The 20,775-nt window shown below is 35.6% G+C and overlaps 1 long non-coding RNA gene and 1 other non-coding gene across 2 annotated transcripts in view; one reads left to right on the top strand and one right to left on the bottom strand.

The window, feature by feature from the left end:
* The window catches only part of LOC117797158, a 22,817-nt gene extending 11,358 nt beyond the window's left edge, over positions 1-11,459 (top strand). The window contains exons 2-3 of the long non-coding RNA XR_004622073.1: positions 6,146-6,223; positions 11,396-11,459. This is a non-coding gene — a long non-coding RNA (uncharacterized LOC117797158). The remainder of the gene's footprint in view (positions 1-6,145; positions 6,224-11,395) is intronic.
* LOC117797201 lies at positions 4,865-4,971 on the bottom strand. Its single transcript, XR_004622119.1, has one exon. It is a non-coding gene; the product is annotated as a U6 spliceosomal RNA (small nuclear RNA).
* Positions 11,460-20,775: the final 9,316 nt, after the last annotated feature.

Consider the following 20,775-nt stretch of genomic DNA (forward strand, 5'->3'; position numbering starts at 1 on the left):
CCCCCCCCCCCCCCCCCCGTGAGCACTTCTTAAAGCTTGAAAGAGGAGAGATTTAGGACCCATGAAATCTTACTGTACCCCATACTTGTATTTGCTATTTCCAAGAGAAGACAAAGGAAGTAATATTATTGGTTCAAAAGATTTAAAATTAAAGTTCTCAATACATAAAAGTCAATCCATTAAGAATTTAAGGGATATTTCAGAAGACCTCTTAACTTTTTGCAGGTAGCATTACAGGGCCTAGTATGCTTATGTCTCCTGACATTACTCTCAAGAGCAGAATGCTGACTATGCTATACTAGCTTGACTAAGAATGGCATTTTCTAATATCTCCCTCTTTTCACAAGACCAAATCCCAGTCTGTTAGGCATTTGCAAAGTTTATTCTAAATTCTCCTTTCAGGATGTATTTAAAAAGATTTAAAAATCTTTGTGAGAAGATTTATACAACGAGACTGGCTAACTCCAAGTTGCCTATATCCAGTGTCCACAAGTGTATATTTCCTTTTTTAAAGTTTGTTTTTTTCTTTATTTTCAAGTAATCTCTACCCCCAAGGTGAGGCTTGAACTCACTATCCCAAGATCAAGAGTTGCATGCTCTCCTGATTGAGCCAGCCAGGCAACTTGAGTGTTTATTTCTTTAATCTAACAATCCCAGGTCCCTCAAACTTGAGCAAGGTGTAAGATGCACATAATTGACAACAGATACAGAGAATCACTATTTCTTTCAGAATTTCCAAACTGAAATTTACCTACATTATAGTTTCATGACACTATGGAATAAAATCAACATTGATTTTGGATGCAGAAAGAATTTAAACCTTAACACTGTTACTCTCCAGCTTCTCACCCACATATAAATCATTTAACTTTTTTAAGTTGTATCCTCTACATCTGTAACATGGAAGTCATAGCACCCACCTTTCAGTGTTGTTGTAAGAATTAAATGTGAAACTACATGATAAAGTGCCAGTTTTTATATAATTATTGTTATAATTACTGACAAGAAAAAAATCTTTGATGTGATCCAAAACCAGAATGGTCCATCTGAACAATCAAAGCACCTCTCTTTTATGAACTAAGCAGTTGCTTGATAATGCTTGTACTTACTAAATTTTCCTCCATGTGAAAGGTGCTAGGTCAGATGTTGCCCAAATCCCTTGTTCTACTTGATACCAAGTTCCCATCCTTGGGTTGGGTGAGAAAATCCTATAACCATATTATAAATTTCCCACTTGCTTATTATAGATCACATTTGATTTCCATCATCTGTAAGCAAAAGGAATATAATGCCACCACTTAATAGCCAGTTAGATGAGTCACTTTAATTAATAGCTGCTTAAATGTGACACCAAAAATGGTCAACAAATGCTAATAATTGCTTCAACAATCATCTACATTTTTTCACTATACTTATCACACCAGAAGCTGGGATACACTTAGGATTTTACATAATCTGATATAGTTTTGTTTTTTTAAAGACATTTCTTTCTTTTTTTTTTTTTTTAAGATTTTATTTGTTTATTGGACAGAGAGAGACACAGCAAGAGAGGGAACACCAGCAGGGGGAGTAGGAGGGGGAGAAGTAGGCTTCCCACTGAGCAGGGAGCCCGCCTCGGGGCTCTATCCCAGGACCCTGGGATCATGACCTGAGCCGAAGGCAGACTCTTAACAGCTGAGCCACCCAGGCGCCCCTTTTAAAGACTTTTTAAGAGAAGTTTTAGGTTCACAGCAAAATTAAGAGGAAGGTACAGAGATTTCACTCATAACCTCTACCCTCATTACACATAGTCTTTCTCATTATCAACATCCACCCCTCTTGGAATAGTACATTTCTTACAATTGATGAACCCATATAGACCCATCATAGTCATCCAAAGTCCATAGTTTATATCAGGGTCCAACCTTGGTGTCATGTATTCTATGGGTTCAGACAAATATATAATGACATATGTCCATCATTATGGTATATGAAGTATTTTCACCATCCTAAAAATCCTCTGTGTTCTGCCCATGCACCCCTAACCCAAACACCCTCAACTCTTATCAACCACTGACCTTTTTACTCTCTCCATAATTTTGTCTTTCTAGAATGTCACATAGTTGAAATCATACAGTACATAACCTTTACAGATTGGCTTATTTCACTTAGTAACACTCACTTAAATTTCCTGTATGTCTTTTCATGGCTTAATAGTTAATTTTTTTTTTAATTTTTAAGATGTATTTATTTACTTTAGAGCGAGAGAGTGCAGCGGGGAGGGGCAGAGGGACAGGAAGAGAGTCTGAAGCCGACTCCATGCTGTGCTGGGAGCCTGATTCAGGGCTTGATCTCATGACCCTGAGATCATGACCTGAGCCAAAATCAAGAGTCTGACACTTAATGACTATGCCACCCAGGCGCCCCTATAGTTCATTTCTTTATAGCACTGAATAATATTCCATTATCTGGATGTACCAGTTTATTTAGCCATTCACCTACTAAAGAACGTCTTGGTTGTTTTGACAATCATGAATAAAGCTGCTATAAACATCTGTGTGCAGATTTTTGTGTGGATGTAAGTTTTCAACTTCTTGAGGTCATACAGTAAGAGTATGAATAGTTTGTAAGAAACCTTCAAACTGTACCATTTTGCATTTCCATCAGCAATGAATGAGACTTTCTGTTTTCCCACATCCTCACCAGCATTTGCTGTGTCAGTGTTTTGAATTTTCGCCTTAAGTACGAATAGATGTGTAGTATATCTCATTGTTGTTTTAATTCACATTTCCTTGATGACTTATGATGTTGAGCATCTTTTCATATGGCTATTTCCTATGTATATCTTCTTTGGTGAGGTGTCTATTAAGGTCTTTGGCCCATTTTTAAAGTTGGATTATTTGTTTTCTTATTAAGTTTTAAGAGTTCTTTGTATATTTTGGGTAACAATCTTTTATCAGATGTATATTAAATATTTTCTCCCAGCCCATGGCTTGTCTTTTCATTCTCTTGACATTGTTTTTCACAGAGTAGTTTTTAATTGTAATGAAGTCCATCTTATCAATTATTTCTTTCATGGATTGTGACTTTGGTGTTGAATCTAAAAAGTCCTTGTCATACTGGGTCATCTAGATTTCTTGTATGTTATCTTCTAGGAGTCTTAAAGTTTTGCATTTTGCATTTAGGTCTGTGATCCCTTTTGAGTTTATTTTTGTGAAGGTTGTAAGGTCTGTGTCTAGACTCATCTGGACTTCCTATTTTGGTTCATTGTTTATTCTTTCGCCAATACCAAATTGTCTTGATTACTGTGACTTAATAAGTATTGAAGGTCAGTAGTTTCAATTCTCTAACTTTGTTCTTGTTCCTCAATATTGTGCTGGCTATTCTGGATATTTTGCCTCTGTATATAATCTTTAGAATCAGTATGAACAAAATAATTGCTGGGATTTCAATAGAAATTGCATCACATCTATAGATCAAGTTGGGAAGAAAAGACATCTTGACAATATTGAATCCTTCTATCCATGAACATGGAATATCTCTCCATTTCTTTAGTTATTCTTTGATTTTGTTCATCAGTTTGGTAGTTTTCCTCATACAGATTTTGTACATATTTTGTTAGATTTATACCTACATATTTCATGTACCATGCAAATGGTATTTTATCTAACTACTTATTTATTTTTTAAAGATTTTATTTATTTATTTGACAGAGATAGAGACAGCCAGTGAGAGAGAGAACACAAGCAGGGGGTGGGAGAGGAAGAAGCAGGCTTCCAGTGGAGGAGGCCGATGTGGGGCTCGATCCCAGAATGCCGGGATCACGCCCTGAGCCGAAGGCAGATGCTTAATGACTGAGCCACCCAGGTGTCCCTTATTTTTAATCTCAAATTCCACTTGTTCATTGGTGGTATATAGGAAATAATATTTTGTTGAAGATCTTTGCATCTATGTTCATAAGACATATTGGTCTATAGTTTTATTTTCTTTAATGTCTTTGTCTGGTTTTGGTATGCAGGTATGAGCAATGAGGTAGTCTCTCTGCTTCTATTCTCTGAAAGAGGTTGTAAAGAATTGTTATGATTTCTTCCTTAAATATTTGGTAGCGTTCACCAGTGAACCCAGTGGGCCTGGTGTTTTCTGTTTTGGAAGGTTATTAATTATGGATTCAATTTCTTTACCAGATAGATACAGACCTAGTCAGATTTTTTATTTCTTCTTGTGTGTGTTTAGGAAAATTGTGTCTTTCAAAGAACTGGCCCATTTCATCTTATTTGTCAAATGTGTGGGCATAGAGTTGTTCATAGTATTTCTGTATTATCTTTTTTTTTAAGATTTATTTGTTTATTTATTTGAGAGAGACAGAGACACAGAGAGAGCCTTCAGGGGGAGGGGCAGAGAGAGAAGGAGAAAGAATCTCAAGCTGACTCCCTGTTGAGCACAGAGCCTGATGCAGGGCTTGATCTCGACCTTGAGATCATGATCTGAGCTGAAATCAAGAGTCGAACACTTAACCTACTGAGCTACCCAGGCACCCCCTTTATTATCCTTTTAATGTCCATGGGATCTGTACTGATGTCCCTTCTTTCATTTGTGATATTAATAATTTGTTTCCTGTCTCTGGTTTTCTTTGTCAGTCTGGCTAGAAGCTTATTTATTTCATTCATCTTTTCAAAGATCTAGCTTTGGTCTTGTTGCTTTTCCTCCATTGATTTCCTGTTTTCTCCTGTTTTGATTTCTGCTCTAATTCTTTGTGGGTTTTTGTTGTTGTTGTTGTTGTTGTTTGTTTTTTGTGGGTTTTTTTGGTAATTTCTGATAATTTTTAAATTTTAATTCCAGTATAGTTAACATACAGTGTTATATTAGTTTCAGGTGTATAATATGGTGAAATATGGAATACTTCAGAAACTTCCATGTCAACCTCACACAAGGACCATGCTAATCTCTGTATCATTCCCATTTTTTAAGTATATGTGCTGTCAAAATGAGCACTCTGCTCTAATTATTATTTCTTTCCTTCTGCTTACTTTAATTTGCTTATCTTTTTCTAGTTTCCTCAGTGTAAGTTTAAATTATTGATTTTAACTTTTTATCTTTTTAAAATATATGCATTCAATGCTATGAATTTCCTCCTAAACACTGTTTTCACTGCATCTCACAAGTTTTGATAAATTGTGCTTTCATTTTCATTTAATTAGAAATATTTAAAAATTTCTCTTGATATTTCTTCTTTGATCCCTCTGTTGGTTAGAAGTGTGTTGTTTAATCTTCACATATTTTGGGACTTACCAGTTACCTTTCTATTCTTGATTTCTAGTTTAATTTCATTGTGGTCTGAGAGCAGACATTGTTTGATTTCATTGTTTTAAATTAAGATGTGTTTTATGGCCCAGAATATGGTCTATCTTGGTGAATATTCCATGTGAGCTTGAGAAGAAAGTATATTCTATTGTCAGATGAAATAGTCTATAGCTCTCAATTATATCCAGTTGATTTTTGGTGTTGTCGAGTTCACCTGTACTTTTCTGATTTTCTGCCTGCTGGTTATGTTAATTTATGATAGAGGGGTATTGAAGTCTCCAACAGTGATTGTGGATTCATCTATTTCTCTTCTCAGTTCTATCAGTTTTGCCTCATGCAGTTTGACACTATGTTGTTAGGTGAACACAAATTAAAGACTGTTATGCCTTCTTGGAATTAACCCCTTTGTCATTATGTAGTGACCCATCTTTATCTCTGATAACTTTCTTTGCTTTGATGTCTGTTCTGTTTGGAATTAATATAGCTATTCCTGTTCTCTTTTGATTAGTGTTCACACTGTATATATTTCTCCATCCATTAACTTTTAATCTATATGTGTCTTTATATTTACAGTGTGTTTAGTAGACTGCTTATAGTTCTCTCTTGCTTCTTGATCCACTCTAACAATCTCTACCTTTTAATTGATGCATTTAGACCATTGACATTTAAAATGATTATTGATACATTTGGATTAATATCTACGATATTTGTTACTATCTTCTATTTGTTGTCCTTGGTTTTTTTTGTTCCTATTTTTCTCTTCCACTCTTTCTGCCTTTTATGGTTTTAATTGAACATTTTATATGGTACCATTTTCTCTCCTTTCATAGCATATCAATTATATATCTTTTTTTACTTTCCTCAGTGGTTGCCCTGGAGTTTGCAATGTACATTTACAAGTAATCCAAGTCCACTTTCAAAAGACTACCACTTCATGGGTAACGTGAGTACCTTATAATAACAAAATAATCTTAATTCTTCCTTCCTGTCCCTTGCATCATTGCTCTCATATATTTCACTTGTATATAAGCATACATAAGCATGTATATGCATATATGTTATGCATATTGTTATTCTGAACAAACCATTACCTATTAGATTAATTAGGAATAAGAAAAATGAGTTTTTATTTTATCTTCATTTATTCCTTCTTCGGTGCTCTTCTTTTCTTTATGTAGATTTGTTTCTAACCTATATTATTTTCTTTCTCTCTAAAGAACATCTTTTTAAACATTTATTGCAACACAAGTTTACTGACAACAAATTCGTTCAATATCAATTAGTCTGAGGAAGTCTTTATTTCTCCTTCACTTTTGAAGGATAATTTCAAGAGTTACAGAATTCCAGGTTGATTTTTGTTGTTGTTGTTGTTGTTAGTACTTTAAGTATTTCACTCTGCTCTCTTCTTACTTGCATGGTTTCTGAGGAGAAGTTGTATATAATTACTATCTTTTTTCCTGTAGGTAATGTGTTTTATATCTCTGGCTTCTTGCAGGTTTTTTTCTTTATTTTTGATTTTCTGTAGTTTGACGACGATATGCTTAGGTATAAGGTTTTTGGATTTTATCCTTCTTGGTGTTCTCCAAGATTCCTGGATTTGTGGATTGGTGTCTGACATTAATTTGGGAAAAATTCTCAACCATTATTGTTTCAAATATTTCTTCTATTTCATTCTCTCTTTCTTCTCCTTTTGGTATTCCCATTATACATAGTCACACCTTTTGTGGTTGTCCTATAGTGCTTGGATATTCTATTACGTTTTCCCTCAGTCTTTATTCTCTTTGCTTTTCAGTTTTTGAGATTTCTATGAATATATCATCAAGCTCAGATATGCTTTTCTCAACTACATCCAGTGTACTAGTAAGTCCATCAAAGATATTCTTTATTTGTTACAGGTATTTTTTTTTTAATTTACTTATTCCTTTGGAAAAGAGTGGGGGAGGGGAAGGGGAGAGGGAGAGTGAGTCATGCAAACTCTGTACTGAGTGCAGACCCCTACATGGGGCTTGATCTCCTGACCCTGAGATCATGACCTGAGCTGAAACCAAGATTAGGCTGCTTAACTGACTCCACTACCCAGGTGCCCCTACAATATTTTTTGAAAGATCTCTAGCATTTCCTTTTGGTTCTTAGAATGGAATTTCTATCTCTCTGTTCACATTGTCTATCTGTTCTTGCATTCTGTTTATCTGTTGGAGCCCTTAGCATATTACTCATCATTGTTTAAAATTCCTGGTCTGATAATTCCAACATACCTGTCATGTCTGGTTCTGATGCTGGCTCTGTTTCTTCAAATCCAGCCCCTGCTATTCCATCTTGGCTGGAAGCAGAAGTACATTCTTCCATTTATAAAATATTTATCTCACCCAAATTTGCCTAACTTATCTCTTATATGTTATGCTTATTTTTTTAGTAATATTTTAAAACTTAGACACTCTAAAAAAAATGTGACTTTTCCCCAAGAGGGAAAAAGCTTTCATTGTTGTATTCATCTCAGTACTTGAGTCATATAATTTTTGCCCATCAGCTTCATAAAAGGTCTTCAGTGTAAGCTATTGGGATCAATTTGACAGTAAGACTTTGTATGATGAATGCATTCCCTAATTGTGGGAAAAAAAACCACAAAAAACCTAAGCAAAAGATTTAACCACTGTGCCTAATTCTTCTTTGCCACTGCACTGTTCTTTGCAAAAAAGGTTGGAAACCAGCCCTATTTTCTTTTGTGTCCATTTTGTTTTTCCACCATGATTGGTTGGAAAGTCATAAAGACATTTTTTTAACCATTTAAAAGAGGAAAAACATAAATTCTTCTATAATTATTTATGTAAAGCATACATTTGTCTACCAAATCTACCATAAAATCAAGAACTAAAATTTGAACATTAGACAAATTTAGGTTTGACTTCTTTGGGGCTATCAGTGATGACCGGCTATCTAATATTTAGGGCTTGTTCTTTCCTTTTGTGTGCTGGTGTGTACCCTTCTGGGGATACTACTGGCAGACAAAACTCCTCTCCTTTGATGTTCGATCTTCCAGAAAGCATTATACCTACTGGCAGGTGAAAATATCACATTATGGAAGTTATATAGACTTCATCGGCAGGCAAAAGGCTTGTTCATGGCAAGCTCATGGCATATGTGCCATTGCAAAGTAGTTTCTTACTCTGAGACCTGATACATAGCAGCAGCTTTGAAATCTATGAACATTTTAAAATTGTATGCAAATGTTTGTGTATGTGTTTATATTTTCTATACATAGACTCCATAATTTTATTTATACTTGAAGAGAGTTTTTAAATGATGTGTTCTTCATCTAGTCCCATTGCAGAGTGGAGCAACAGAACAACCAGACCCATTGTCAAAGTACTATAGAATGACACCCCCATAAATTATCCTCTGAGAATGAATTAAAAATCTAGATCACTCAGGCCTCAGAGTGGACTTTTTTGGCCCAATGATATCCTGCCACAACCCAAATTATAGCTGGTAGTTTAATACCAAGATAATCAGCTCTTCTGGTGCCTTAAAAATGTAACAGTTTTATATCTGGTTTTTATTTTTTCTGTCATGTTAAAACCATATAAATAAATACATATTCAGGTGAAACTTTTGTTTAAGGCTGTAAAGATATTCCTAGGAAACTGACATTAAGAGAAAAAGAAAGAAAAAGGTGCTTATCCACATGGCTAACTTTTCAAGTGAAATAAGGTATTAATTTACCAATTTGTATGCTAAATCATAAAGCAAGTTTGATAATATTAATTGCATTATATTTCAAGATTTGAATGATTTTTTAAAAATCACATTATTCTTTCTTACAATAAGCCATGTCTTTGCTACTTTTCTCTGTCCAGTTAAGCAATACTAGATCTCAGAATATAGGCCAGTCATTTTAATCATTCTGTAATCAATCAATTTATATAGGGAAGTGTTATTATTTCTATGTAATTCCCAACAAACTAGAACCCCCAAAACAACTTATGTTCATAAGAGAACTCCACCTCCTTATTTTTGAATGGGTTTATTAAGCACCATCTTTTGGTCTAAAGCTCCCTTTAGCTTCATTTTTGATGCAGGGGTGTTTCTTTGGTAAAAATAATAATAGCAATGAAGTCATCCTTCAAAAAACATTTCACCATCCATTCACATTCCTTGTTTTCATGCCATGTCTCAGACTCAACTTATACTCAGTTTTCTCTTTGGCAGTTTCTTATCTTGATTTCAACTCCAGAATTAAGCCATATATATCAAAAAAGCAGTTCACTCGTAAGAAGAGTAAATAATATACCAAAATAAAATATTTTTCAAGAGAGAGTTGCTTTCCTTCATCTCTGAAGCATTTTACTACATTATTAATACTTGAAGATACATCTTATTTGCCAATTATCCAATACAATTAAAAGAGCTAGAGATTCCAAATTTTTCTACCAAGTCTCTCTCTCTCTCTTTTATTTTGGTAAGAAGTACATATTTTATAATTTTATAAATTTTATAAAATTTTGTAATTTTATAAATGAATAAATATGATTTCTAAAACTGCCATCTTTTTAAAAAATGAAAGTTCATCCTTTATATATGTTATTTCTGAAGTTATTACTTTAAATCATTATTTAAGTTTGTCTGTTGTATTGATTGTGTTGGGTGAAGAATTTTTTCTCTGTAAAAGGAAACTATCATTTATCTATGTGATATTGATATAAAATGTCAGTGTTCAAAAAAAAAGCTAAATTTAATACCAGCAATTGTAATCTCAAAAGTACTATATGATTGTAGGAAATGCTTTTAATGCATTCTCTGTATTTATGGATCATAATAACTAAAAAGATGATAAAGTCTGGTTGTGCTTGCATGTGGCTTCCCTTGAACATGGTGGGCAGTTGGTGGCACAGGTGGCAAAAGTGACAAGTTGCAATATCTTAGCATGATATGGGGACTATTTTAAGATCCATCCCTGTGGAAACTTAGGCAGATCAAAGGAACTGAATCTGATCTGTTAGTATCAAGCTACAATACTCCACACTGCTTTTTACTAAAGGTCTTGGTAAACAAAGGTATTCAATTACTTTTTAAAAATTAAACATCTTTACGTAATGAAATTTTGATTTACAGAAGTTCATACTGACTTTATCATGACACAATTATTTGTAAAACAACAATATGAAAGATCTAAGAAAACTATGTGTTCTTGACATAGAACACATATTCTAGGTAGGCTATGGAATTCTATTAAATAAGAGATTATAAAATAAAATATCCCAATACTGTTGCAACTCCTAGCTAAAGATCACCTAAATATTGCTAATTTGAGCTAATTGATACAGGAAGAAAAACAAGGGTATAAAATGACCACTAATGGCTGGCTATGTTTACTGTTTGCCTTACTAATTATCTTGTCATCTCAATGTCACTAGCTTCAAAGCATACAGTTTTCAATTTTTTCAGAGCCAGTATATTCAAATATTTTAAAGTTGGAGATTTCTTCTTGTTTAAATCAAAATTAATTTCCAATCTCTATGACAGTTTTTTTTTTTAAGCAATCTTTATGCCCAACATGGGGCTTGAATGCACAACCCCGAGATCAAGAGTCACATGTTCTACTGACTAAGCCAACCAGGCACCCTTCTATGACAGTTTTTAAAAAGTGGCAATGGATTCATTTAATGATCACCAATTATTTTCAATAGACTTCCTGGTGGAAACCTCTCATAAAAACTTATAACTTTTTCTAAAAAAGATAATTTTAAAATATGATAGCAGAAACTTGCAGAACTACCAATCTACAATGTGTATTAACTAATCATCTCCTGGAAGTTTTAGAGGATAAAGAGAATAAAATTATTTGTTAAGCAATTCAATTGGACCTGGGTATATTTAATTCAACCACATTTTTTTTAGAACCATGTATTTGAAAAACAGATACTCAAGTCACAACTAGCAATCTGTTAGAAGCACAGAAAAAAATACACGAATCCCTCAATTATAAGTTGCCAGCAATTTTGAGACACCTCATCCATTTTACAGTAGCTTTCAAGGGGAAAAAACTATATTAAATAAAGATAATTTTTTAACTTGCCAATATCTTTTATCCATATAATTAGATTTTTTTTCCTTTCAGCAGCAAATCAGCATTTAAGAGTAAATTTTCTGCACGTCTGACATCTAAGAAGTCTGCATTATGGTAGGTATTTTCAATCATGGGTAATACCATGGTGACCCACTGCTCAAACCTTGACCTCTTTAACATCTTAAGGCTTGATAGAATTTCTTTTTTTTTTTTTTTTAAAGATTTTATTTATTTATTTGTCAGAGAGAGAGAGAGAGAGCACAAGCAGGGGGAGTGGCAGGGAGAGGGAAAAGCAGGCTCCCTCCTAAGCGGGGAACCCAATGCAGGACTCCATCCCAGGACGCTGGGATCATGACCTGAGCCAAAGACAGATGCTTGACACAATGAGCCATACAGGNTGTCTGACATCTAAGAAGTCTGCATTATGGTAGGTATTTTCAATCCTGCACTTTCTGTTTGGGTAAAATCTTAGGGTTTTTTTGTAAATTAAAAATTACTTTTCTTAAGCCAGCTGGGAGCTTTTGACAGATAGTTGTTCAATGATTTAGTTAAAGGTTTTCACTTCACATAAACAAGATCCCCATTTAACTTAAAATTCAACAGCAAATTAAAAAAATTCAACAGCAAATAACAATATTGAACAGGTTCCTTCTAAATACAGGTTTGCACATGCGTAGACAATGACAGTGTCCTTTTTTTCTTTTTCCCTGATGGCTGACANGAGAGGGAAAAGCAGGCTCCCTCCTAAGCGGGGAACCCAATGCAGGACTCCATCCCAGGACGCTGGGATCATGACCTGAGCCAAAGACAGATGCTTGACACAATGAGCCATACAGGTGTCCCTTGATAGAATTTCTAGGCACATTGAGGAATATCAGTGTTTTTTCCTGCACTTTCTGTTTGGGTAAAATCTTAGGGTTTTTTTGTAAATTAAAAATTACTTTTCTTAAGCCAGCTGGGAGCTTTTGACAGATAGTTGTTCAATGATTTAGTTAAAGGTTTTCACTTCACATAAACAAGATCCCCATTTAACTTAAAATTCAACAGCAAATAAAAAAAATTCAACAGCAAATAACAATATTGAACAGGTTCCTTCTAAATACAGGTTTGCACATGCGTAGACAATGACAGTGTCCTTTTTTTCTTTTTCCCTGATGGCTGACAGGGTTCTAAAAAAAAATCACTGTGAAATATAACCCAATTCTAGGTGCATAAAGTGTGAAGAGAGAAAACTAGAATTGAGAAAATGTGGTATATTTCAACGTCTTTCTTTGGTATTTTGTATATCAGTCTGAGTTCTCAGATCTTCTATGTTCCTTTTGGGTTTTACATCTATGGCAGCACATTGAAAGGTTTAAAGACTTGAAGCAAAACTAAAGACTTAAAAAGTTGCAACATAATCAAAGGCAATTGTATAATAACATCTCATGGTATCTATAAAAGCAGAGATAGTTATCAGACAGTTGTTTGTTCTTTCAATACTATGTTGCGGACATCTTGACCATGGATTCTCTGATACTCACTAGGTAAAGTTCTTGCATGCTTCCCATGATTTTTTCTTTGTTGCTAGCTTAATGTCACCTTCAGGAGGCCCCTTACTCCTACTCCACACTTTCCCACTTGGCCTACTCAGCTCAGCATCCCATCTGACAGACACCATCTTAACCATGTAAACTGTAGTTGTAGCAGATTATGGTTGGGTTGCGAAAAATATATCAATTTTACCATATTAAGACAAAAGGAGAATTAAATTGGTTTATGTAATCTAAGGAAGTACTGAACAACCAAATAATAAGCCAGGAAATCATTGAGTCTGAGGAAACTCTAGAAACACGGGCAGGGCCCTGGACCAATTTAATTACATGGATGAAAAGGTGGCATTTTCTAGAAGAGGACTGTTAATTGGACACTTACAGATGTCCCCTTCAAAGCAAAAGATAAAGTCTACACATTGTTTATAATTTGTGAAACTTTGTGACAGTTCAGGTGGGAGAATTCTGTGTACAAGTATTGTAATAAGGTTCAATAAAATAAAGTATTGCAATCGTGAATCACTGACACATTCTGAAATTTTGCTCACCAATACTAGCTTTTAAAGGTTTAAAAAGTCATTAGACTTGCAAAAGTTAGACTGATATTAAAACATCTCTTCCCCAATTCCTGTGATCATTTGCTCCATCTTCTGCCTCAGAAGCCACACATGTACGGGAGCACAAGTATCTAGCACTTCTCATTTTTTTGTTCAGACAGAGTCTGTTAAATATTTGGAGACTGATTTATAAATCTAAGGAAGAACAAAAGTGTCAGAGCAAATGTGTTTCATAATTTCCTAAAGTTGTGAGTAACTATCTTAAGAACAAGAGGAGCAAGGGAATGTTGCTCCTGGTGGAAGAGGAAGAAAACCAAACACTAATAACAACAAAGAGAAACATATTTTCAAGAAGAATACACTGGTGATGGGAGAGCAGAGATGCAAAGGACAATTATTTTGGAATAACTTTCTAAAGGCATATGTATTCAAATCATCATAACAAAGAACATCTGAAAAGCAAAGTTTATAGAGCTCATTACACCTTCACCATAATGTTTACATCAACACTACTATCCCTATTTGGTTACATTGCTGCCAGTGGTAGAGCTAGCATGTGACTCCAAGTCCTCTGGTAACAAATTAATGAACCTTCTCTTACCCTATACTGTCTCCCACTCAAGCTCTTTACATGTTTGAAAGGAAACATGCTTTCTACATATGGAGAATCAAAAGTCCTCCCACCAGCACCTATTAGCTCAGTGACCTCAAGCAAGTTACCTTAACCTCTTTGCACTTTACATGACTCATCTTTGCAATGAGAAGGATGAGATCCTTTCTGTCATTATTGAGTTGTTGGAAGATCAAGTAAGACAGTTCTTTTTAACAATAACATTTATACATATAAGGGATTGTTATAATTGAAATGCATAAAGAAAATGGTTGATGAGATTTCCCAGGCAGTAGTTATTATCTTTAAGGACTCACGGTAGCAATAGTTGAAAATAATTTCTCTCTCAATTAGGCACCCATTGGGCCATTGTGGAGTTAGTATTGAATCCAGTTTATGTCTCTTCACCTTGAGGATGCTGTGAAGTGGGGAAGTTCAGAGTAGTTTAATAATATGATTAAAATGGTGAATAAATAAGACCCATGAGAACAGGTAGAAGGAGTTGGAATTAATTAGTCTGGAGACAATAACTGCCTCCTAATACATGAGGCATTATCATAAGAAAAATGTAGACCAACTTTTATCCATTGACTTGAAAGGAACTGTGAAAATACAGTACAGACATAAGACAGAATTTACTGACAGGGTGTTTGTTAAATATTAAAACAAACACTAGAAATAGAAGATGTGGAGTCTTCTTTGTCGGTGATTTTTCCAAAGAAAAATAGACACAAATCAATCTGGTATGGTCAGGGAACAGATATACTTGCAATCAGGGAACTAGACAAGCTAAACTATTGAGATCTTCTCTCAACTCTCAAGAATTCTGTAGTTCTCTGGCTAATTCCCTTGAATAATCAAAACATAGGTAGATAGCAAATTTTTCTAATTATTCTTGTCCAAATACGCAGACTACATGAATCTGTTACTACCCTAACATATGTAGTTCATATGGTTGGTTGTTTTAGAGGAGGGTGTGATAGATGCAGAGGTTGAGTTAATCTAACTCTTTTGTTCATGGCACAGTATCATCGTTAATCTGAGCAAGGCAAAAAAGCAATTTCTTAAAAAGATTTTATTTATTTGACAGAGAGAGAGAGAGAGCAAGCACACATGCACAAGCGGGCAGAGTGGCAGGCAGAGTGGCAGGCAGAAGCAGGCTTCCAGCTGAGCAGAGAGCCTGACATGGGGCTGGGTCCCAGGACCCTGGGATCATGACCTGAGCTGAGGGTAGGTGCTTAACCAACGGAGTCACCCAGGCGCCCCTGCAAAAAAGCAATTTTAAATGGATTTCCTCCCATTATCACATTCCCCACTCCCATTCTCCTCTCCCCAAGAGGTAACTGCTCTAATGTGTGTAATGGATATATTTTTTTAAAGATTTTATTTATTTATTTGACGGAGAGAGACAGCCAGCGAGAGAGGGAACACAGGCAGGGGGAGTGGGAGAGGAAGAAGCAGTCCCCTGTGGAGGAGACTGATGTGGGGCTTGATCCCAGGACCCTGGGATCACACCCTGAGCCAAAGGCAGACGCTTATGGACCAAACCACCCAGGTGCCCCTGTAATGGATATTCTTAAGTTTAAATGTATCTTTGGAAATAAGTAGTGTGGTTTTGTGTGTGTATTTTAAAATTTACGCAAATAGATCTCATTCATTTTCTTACATTTTCACCAAGTAGTGTGACTTTAAGAGTGATATTACTTTTAACAGCTGTGTCGTATTCAGTAGCGTTCATCCACAGCCTTCTTCCTCTAGTGGTGGTCAACGAGGTTGTTTCCAATTGCCTGCCTCCACAGTGTTGTGAAAAACATATTCTCTTACATGCTTCTTATTGTAAGGTTTCTCTCTCTCCCTTTTTCTTTAGAAGTATGATTGGATAATCAAACACAATTGGTACATATGCAATTACTTTGCCAGGTTGTTCTCCAAAATGGCAGTGACCAAGTATGGAGGAGTTGTTTCCCCAGCAGCACTCAGCATTATAGGACTGGGCAATGTTTCCCTATCTGATGATCATAATGTAGTAGCTCATCGTTGATTTTCTTCTTTACTTACTGAGATAATATACTTGTTTTTATTCACATATTTTCCCATCTTTCTAGGATTTTTCAATCTGATTGCTTCCAGGAGTTTCCTCTATAGCATAGCTATCAATCCTTTACCTATGACTTATGTCGATTCCATTCATCTGTCTATTACAACTGACCTTTGGTTTGAAATTGCAGAATAACTCAAGGATAGTTGACATTTTTATACTGTTAAGTCACTCCACATATATACATAGGCTAGATATCCATTTACTTAGGTCTTCTTCAATGTCATTTAGTAGAATTTAAAATTTTCTCCCTAAAGAATTAACACATTAATGATATCTCATCTAAAATGTAATTATCCCTCTACAAATTTGGCATTATTAACTAGTTTAATGTGCATGTTCCATATCAGCTTATGTCCTTTATGTCTGTAGTGTTTATAAACTCCTCAAGACAAGATCTGTTTAACTTCATCTGTGTATAAAGTTAAATGTCTACCCAGCTCTAAAGATGGATATTGATATGTACTTTTCATTAAATGATTCCTTATTTTTTCTCTTGTAAAATGCCTCAAACAAAATGGTAAATCTTTATTATTTATTATTATTTTTAGAATAAAGACTCATTTTTAGAATAAAGAGTTGTTGAATCAGTAACAGTAGACTTAAGGAGTAGAGTAATCTAGTCCCTCATTTATATTATAAAATTTTTACTGACTGCCTACCATGTGGCAGGCTATCATATATTCTAGGATGATCTGTGGATCCCTATGATCCTGAGACCCTTTCAGGAGGTCTGTAAGATAAGAATTATATTCATAACAATTTTAAGATGTTATTTTGCTTTTCAACTCTGTTGACATATGCACTGATTGTGCAAAAGCAATTCTAGAGGGTGAAACCTCTGGTTTCTTAGGATAAATCCAGACAGTAGCACCAATCTGTACCAACAGTCATTGTGTTCTTCACTGACATGCGTTCATTATGAAACAACAAAAAACAAAACAAAAAAACCCCACCAGTTTTTTTTATTAAGAATCTCCTTGCTCAGGCAATAAAATTATTAATTTTATTAAATCTCATCCTTGGATATGACTTTTTAATATTTTGTGATAAAATGGAAAGTATGTGTACTGAAGTACCATGGTCATCTTGAAGAAAAGCACTTTTGCCAAAAGAACTGTATCAATTTTTTCACAGGATATCATTATACGTGGAAAGGATGTATACAACTGGCTGACAAACTGTGATTATCAGACGTGGATATTTGGCAAATATTTTCTCAAAAATGAAAAAAGTGAGTATTTCATTTCAAAAGAAACAACAGTTGATGTTGATTAAAAAATGAAAGCTTCCAAGTGAAAATTAGAGTTTTGGAGAATTGTCCGCCACCATGAGCTTGATGGCTTCCCAATACTTAAAGACTTTTCTGATGAGATCAGAACAAGTGTGATTTTTTAATATTATATAATAACATGGTCAATATTTGAAGAATCTGTATAAATGATCAAATGACCAATGCATAAAGTTACAAAACCAAGCACAGCTAGACAATCCATTCAAATTTTAAAATAGACCAATCAATTTTAGTGCCCATTGAAAAAGTTAATTTATATGGTTTCAGATTCCATGTTGCAATCAGCCTTTAAGGAACTACCACTTGTTGAGTTTTAGCTTAGTATCAAAGAAAATACGCACAAATGTCTGAAAGGCCTATAAAATATTCTTCCCTTTCCAACTACATGTCAGTATGAGGACAGATTTTAATCAACACAACATATCACAACAGATGGAATGCAGGAACAGATATAAGAATCCAGAAGTCTTTTATTAGACAAGACATTAAAGATATTTGCAAAAATAAAGTATAATACCATTCTTGTCACTACTTTTTTTTTGTTTTAGAAAATAGAATTACTTTTCATAAAAATGTAATTTGTGTTAACATGTAACAGATTTATTATTACTGTTTTAAAATAAAGAGAATACTTTGGAGCACCTGGGTGGCACAGAGGTTAAGCGTTTGCCTTCGGCTCAGGGCATGATTCCGGTGTTATGGGATCGAGCCCCACATCGGGCTCCTCCGCTATGAGCCTGCTTTTTCCTCTCCCACTCCCCCTGCTTGTGTTCTCTCTCCCGCTGGCTGTCTCTATATCTGTCGAATAAATAAATAAAATCTTTAAATAAATAAATAAACAAATAAAAGAGAATACTTAAGTATTTTTAAAATTTCTCAGTTTTAATTTCTAATAGTAGATTAATAATAGATATAACTCACATATACAAAAGTTCGTTGGGCTCCTGAATGATTTCTAAGAGTGTAAATTTCCTGAGACAAATAAATTTGAGATCCACTGCTCTAAAACTAGAGAGGAGAATGAAAGAGACAAAAGTCCCTGCCCTCATTCTAGTTGGGGTATATAGGTGAACAGATATATAAAGATAACTTCGGATTGTGTAAAGCTTAAAACAAATGAAGTGAGGGGCGCCTAGGTGGCTCAGTGGGTTAAGTGCCAACTCTTGGTTTCAGCTCAGGTAATGGTCTTGGGGTCATGAGATCAAGCCCTGCATAGGGCTGCCTGCTCAGCGTGGAGTCTGCTTGAGATTCTTTCCCTCTCCCTCTGACCCTCTCCCTGCTCACACACACGCTCTCTCTCTCTCTCAAATAAATAAATAAATCTTAAAAAATAAAACAAATGAAGTGATATGATGCAGAGTACATGGGTAAGAGTACTTTATTATTTTTTTTAAAAGTATTTATTTGAGAGAGAGAGAGAGAGAGAAAGTGATCGTGGGTGGGAGGGGCAGCAGGAGAGAGAATCTCAGGCAGACTCTGGGCTGAGCATGGAGCCCAGGGTGGTGCTGGATCTCACAACCCTGAGATAAGACCTGAGCCTAAACCAAAAGTTGGATGTTTAACCCACGGTACCGCTCAGGCACCCTGGGTAAGAGTACTTTAAATACTAAGCTCAGGGAAGTTTTCTTTGAGGACATTGCAATTTGATCTGAGACTTGAAATATAAGTAAAAGTGACCAACTAGAAAGTCAGAGGAAGAACATTCCCAGGAGGAGAAAGAATTTCATCAGTTTGAAACAAAAAGAGTTTGCATGTTTGAGAACCAAAGATGAGGCCAGTGTGGCTGGGGTGGAACAGTCATCAAAGAAAGCAGTGCTAGAGGAAGTTGGGCAAGTGGGCAGAGGAACCAGGACCTTCGTGGCAATCATTTGAATTAAAACAGAAGTCCAGTGGGAAGCCATTAAAGGCTGGAGTGAAGGAAGCTGACTCTGGCTGTTGTGCCGAGGACAGGTTGCTTGGTAATTAGTTGGCAGGCAAGGAGACTAGTTAGACAGGCAAGACACTGGCAAAAAGAGGAGTCAAGTGGCTAGGCCAAGGCAGTGGCCATGGAGATTGCGAAAAGGTGATAGATTCCAACATATGTTGGAAATAACAGTAGGGTCTGTTGACAGAATTGTTGTGGGGAATGAAAAAGGGAGGAATCAAAATGGATTCTTAGGTCTTCAAGTAGAGCAACCAAGTGAATGAGAGTGCATTTGCTGAGATGGCTCACCACATTGACACACCTTCAGCTCCCCTGCACCTCTCCATCACACCTGCCTTGCAAAACCCCAAACCTGGTCAAATCTAAATCTCCATTGACTCTTCCTACGCATCTGAGCAATGAAACATGGATAGAGAAGCTAACTGATCTCTCTTCACGATCTCTCTTCACGACCTCAAATTTTAAGTGGGTCTTTCCTCTACTATGCAATCCTACTATAATTTCCTAGCTAATTCACCTTCTTACTTTCCTAGATAATTATTGTACATATTCTTTTCTCTCTTTTGATCTCCAATACCTCTCTGTTCTTTGTTTTCTCAGCTGATAATGACCTTACTTTCTATTTCAATAAAAATTGGACTTCCACACTTCTGGTCATATCTGCCAATCCACTGCAAACTGAGCCTTCTGCCTTACTTCTCATTGTAATGGATGAAATGTCTGGTCTCCTACCTAAGATCACCATCTCCATCTAAACTCTGCATCCTGTCTTTCTTACCTAATTGTGAGCATTGCTCCAACAGATAATTCCTATCTTTCCTGAGTCATCAGTCCGCGTCTGCAGAACTCTAAATAAGCTTTCACTCCCTCCATTCCACAGAAATAACCTTGTCAAAGTCATCGGTGACCTTCACGTTGTTAATGTAATGATGTTTCTCAGACTTTAATCTTACTCACTTTGTCAGCTGCATTTAAGAGAGTCAGCCACTCCCTTCTCCTTGAGACACTTATTTTTCCTCCAAGCACCATGCTTTTTTGGTTCTGCTTTTTCACTAGTCACTCTTTACTCAGTCTTCTCAGCAGGTTCCTCATCATCTTCCCAATCAGTAACTCCCAGATTTCACTCATTGGAACTCTTCTATCTAAACTCACTCCCTTGTTGATCTAATCAAGTCTGGGGGCTTTCAATACTGTTCATACTCTGATAAACCCCAATTAGTATCTTCCACCTGACGGCTCCCTGAAGCCCCAGACTCATATATCCAGTGAACATTTGACATCACCATTTAGTTGTTTAACAGTTATCTCAAATTTAATGTCTAACTGAGTTCCTGTCTTCCCGCACCCCTCCCATATCGGTTCCACCTACAACCATCATCATTTCAGTAACACCATAATTTTGTTTAAGTCAAAAAC

This window comes from Ailuropoda melanoleuca, chromosome 19 (genome assembly GCF_002007445.2).
Source record: "Ailuropoda melanoleuca isolate Jingjing chromosome 19, ASM200744v2, whole genome shotgun sequence".
Lineage (NCBI taxonomy): Eukaryota > Metazoa > Chordata > Mammalia > Carnivora > Ursidae > Ailuropoda > Ailuropoda melanoleuca.